This window comes from Callithrix jacchus, chromosome 16, assembly GCF_049354715.1.
Source record: "Callithrix jacchus isolate 240 chromosome 16, calJac240_pri, whole genome shotgun sequence".
Classification (NCBI taxonomy): domain Eukaryota; kingdom Metazoa; phylum Chordata; class Mammalia; order Primates; family Cebidae; genus Callithrix; species Callithrix jacchus.
This window is the reverse complement of record NC_133517.1, coordinates 54,322,501-54,327,080: the sequence shown is the minus strand read 5'-3', so window position 1 is coordinate 54,327,080 and position 4,580 is coordinate 54,322,501.

Here is a 4,580-nt window from a genome sequence, read left to right as displayed (position 1 = left end):
GGGCTGTGTTTCATGGATCTCTGCACTTCGGGAATGCAGTAGACATCCCCCATGAAGGCTACCAGCTTCCTCCCAGGGAGCAGTGCAGGGGCCGCTTCCCAGGCCCTCAGGACTATGGGACCCTGGCTGGTGGCTGCCTCCGATGGGTCTCCTCAGAACCCCGGGACGCTGGGTAGTCACTGCCTCCGATGGGTGTCCTCAGAACCCCGGGACCCTGGGTAGTCACTGCCTCCGATGGGTCTCCTCAGAGCCCCGGGATCCTGGGTAGTCACTGCCTCCGATGGGTCTCCTCAGAGCCCCGGGACCCTGGGTAGTCACTGCCTCCGATGGGTCTCCTCAGAACCCCGGGACCCTGGGTAGTCACTGCCTCCGATGGGTCTCCTCAGAACCCCGGGACCCTGGGTAGTCACTGCCTCCGATGGGTCTCCTCAGAACCCCGGGACCCTGGGTAGTCACTGCCTCCGATGGGTCTCCTCAGAACCCCGGGACGCTGGGTAGTCACTGCCTCCGATGGGTCTCCTCAGAACCCCGGGACGCTGGGTAGTCACTGCCTCCGATGGGTCTCCTCAGAACCCCGGGACGCTGGGTAGTCACTGCCTCCGATGGGTCCCCTCAGAGCCCCGGGACGCTGGGTAGTCACTGCCTCCGATGGGTCTCCCCAGGACTACTCCCTATTAGCCAGACTCACAGGAGACTGACACATAAATCAGAGTCTTTACTAACAATGGGAGCAGCCCCTCTTCAGTGCAGAAATAGCCCTCACACCTTTCTGGCCCCACGTACCTGGGAAGCTAAGGGTTCATTCGGTGGCCTAGTGCCTGCTCTCAGGACGCCCCACAGGAGGCCTGGGGGTGCTGAATGCCTTCCCAAGGCCCTGTCGTGAGGCCTCGAATTCCAAACAGCTCTCGGTTTTGTCTGGCCCTCTGTTCCCTGGAATGCGTTAGGGCACTTGCTCTCAACCAAGGGCACTTCTGCCACCCGGGGGCCACCTAACAATCTCCAGGACAGAGTTGGTGAGCACAGCCGGGCGGGGTCCCTCTGGAATCTGGTGCGCAGAGGTGAGGGTATGCGGGTATCCTGCCCAGATGCCAACAGTGCCCTGGTGAGAGATGCAGATGTAGACTCCATGACAGCAAAGGAAAGGCCCAGAAAGGTGGCTCTCAAGGCCCCAGGGAACAGCCCAGAGATTCCCGAGGGTCCAGAAGCTGGAAAGGCGTGGAGTGGTCGCTCCTACAGGAACACACCTCTGCAGTGGCTGGAGATGTGAGGACTGGTGATGCCTTCACATGGGTGACCAGAACCCCCCCAGCTCTCCTCCCCCCGCAACCAAGCCAGCAAGGCGATGCAGTGGCCAGCTTGGCAGGATGGCAGCTGATGAGAGGCACGCGTGCTCCACTTTCTTCCTCCACTCGAGGACAACACCCAGGGTGGCCCCCGTCTCTGCCCCACCCGCCCCGGCCTAAAGCTTCCTCATCCGCATCCTGGCCTGGGACTCAGGAGGCCTTCTCTGTCCACCGCCGGCTGTGTCATGTGCAGGGGACTGCAGCCACTGACCCCCTCTCCCTTCTGTCCTGCTCTTCTCTACCCCACGGCCCCAGGTGCATCTTACAGTGCATGCCAGCTCTCCTCCCTCCCTGCAGACCCCTGTGCCCCACAGTCCGAGCCCCCAATGGAGGCATCAAGGCCACTGAGTCCGTCCATCCCTGTCCCCGTCTCTCCTCTTGTTCACCACCCTCCTCCGCCTGGTCTTCCAAACTCAAGCCCCAGGCTACTGAGACTTCTGCCCGTGCGCCTCCTGTCCAATGTGCCCCCCTTGCCTCCCTGTGTCGGCTGGCCCCTCCCTTCTGCCGCCTCCCCTCTCTCCTTCCTGATCCCACCCCCATCTCTCCCTGATGCTGCCCCTTAGAGAAGCCTTCTTGAAACTTAAGCTTAACCGCTCCTCTGAGCCCCTAGTCTCCAGGTGTGATCTAGGAAGCGCTCTCAGCCCTCGTAGTCCAGTGGCTCGGGGGCTCTGACCAGCCCTCCTGCCGGGGAAGCTTTGTCTCTAGGGACCACTAGAGACAAGGGCACTGCCCATCCAGATGGCACCCTCACCCCAACCCCAGCAGCACTGGCTGGAGCAGGCCAGGCCTGTGCAGGTCTCTGAACGGGCACTCAATTCCCTGATCTCAACAAAAGAAGCCTATGGAGGCCTTTTCTAATTCACAGCCCAAGAGGACAGGCACCAGGCCTGGGGGGCTTTGGGCTAACTCCCACAACTTAAGACCAGGGACTCTGGGGTTGTTTAGGCTCGAACCCCCGCCCCTCAACATAAGGAATACCAGCTCATGATTGGCAGTAAATGCCCAGCAAAGCCCTGCTGGAGGTGAGGGGCAGGAACCTGCGGCCACAACAGACCAGGCTGGCCGCTGGCTCTGAGTTCATTACATCAGCGGCCCCGCACTCCCTCCAGAGCCCTGCCCACCACCTTCACACCTCCCTCCTGGGGGAAGCAGATTCTTCTCCTCAGATCTCACACCTGTTCCCTTCTCCCTTCACTCCCGTGAGCCAGCCAGGCTGAGGATCTGTCCAAGGGGCCTGGGGAATGAGGCGCCCCACGGCTTCTCATGGGTCAGTCGACATGGACGGTAGCTTCAGTGACTCACTTCCCGTGATGCGCTGGATGCCGGGGGAGCTGGTGACAGCAGCCTGTGTGTGTGACAGAACATCAAGAACTGTATACAAACACACAGCTGCCCCAAAAATGCGTGCACAGCCCAGTGCAGTGAGTGTGTACCGCATGGTGGAATGCGGCTGCAGCCCGTGGCCGAGTCAGTTGGGTCGTCTGCTGCCCACTCTCCTGGTGTAGGTTCTGTGTCCATGTGCACTGCTGTAGAGCAATAACTGAGGCTGGGTCAGTTACAAAGACAAGAGGTGCCAGGTGCGGTGGCTCACACCTGTTATCCCAGCACTTCAGGAGGCTGAGGTGGGTGGATCACCTGAGGTCAGGTGTAGGGCTGCAGCACCCCACAGGGTTGTAGAGCGTCCCTTATGCTGTGCTGAGGTGCAGGATCTGAGAAGTAAAGAGACAGGACACTGAAGAACTGATGAATAGCAGCTGGACTCTGGGGGCCGTGCCACCTATGAGGGGAGACAGGCGAGGACCCGAATGCTCATAAGCATCTGTATTTATTAGGTACAAGCGGGGGGCAGGGTGGTGAGTGAGGTCATCATCTATAGGCTTACTGATAGGGCATATATAATCATGTGAGTCACAATCGAGGAGGCCACCCCATTATGTCACCTGGGCAGAGAGGTGGGCCGTGCACAGTAGGGGGCTGTGCCGTGCACAGTAGTAGAGGGTTGTGTACAGAAAAGGGGTCCACCCCCATTAGGTCACTGAGAAAAGGAGGTGGACTGTGTGCAACAGGTGTCGTGAGCAACACTTCTTATCTGGGGACTGGAGATGTCAAAGGATTTCTAACAGAAGGATACTGTAAGCCCATGCACTGGGAGCTAACAGACATGTGCTCTTCTCTTAAGATATTTATGGGAGGATGATCTGAGCTAGCACAGAAGCGAGAAAAGACTAACAGGGTGTACAGCCGCCGTGACTGGTCACATCAGAGGGGTTCTTCTCCCTCGGTTATTTGCGGGATCTCAGGCCTGAGGCCTGCTTTCCACAGGAACTGGATGCGGGTACCACAGCTCCTTTCTCAGGAGGAGAGGCTCTTGCTCCAAGCCTGCCATACAGCGTGTGCCCTTTCAGGCAGGGACGCCACCACCTGGGTCTTTGGTTCTCGTCCTGGTCTGGCTGTTTTCCCATGTGCTGCTTCTGTTCTGTGACTGCTCTGGGCATTCCTCCTACTACAAACTACTGTATGATTATGTGGAAGGATTCTATAAATCACACTAAATGTGTCGGTACAGCTCCGACTACATCCATTATATGATTATATAGAAAGAGTATATGGGACTAAGTATGATTATATATATAAACTAGATACAGTAAGCAGTGAGTTATTACATGATTATATAGAAAGAGTATATGGACTAAGTATGATTATATATAAGCTAGATACAGTAAGCACTGAGTCATTACATGATTATATAGAAAGATTATATGGACTAAGTATGATTATATACATAAACTAGATACAGTAAGCAGTGAGTTATTACATGATTATATAGAAAGATTATATGGACTAAGTATGATTATATATAAGCTAGATACAGTAAGCAGTGAGTCATTACATGATCATATAGAAAGAGTATATGGACTAAGTATGACTATATATATAAGCTAGATACAGTAAGCAGTGAGTTATTACATGATTATATAGAAAGATTATATGGGACTAAGTATGATTATATATATAAGCTAGATACAGTAAGCAGTGAGTTATTACATGATTATATAGAAAGATTATATAGACTAAGTATGATTATACATATAGACTAGATACAGTAAGCAGTGAGTTATTACATGATTATATAGAAAGATTATATGGACTAAGTATGATTATATATATATAAGCTAGATACAGTAAGCAGTGAGTCATTACATGATTATATAGAAAGATTATATGGGACTAAGTATG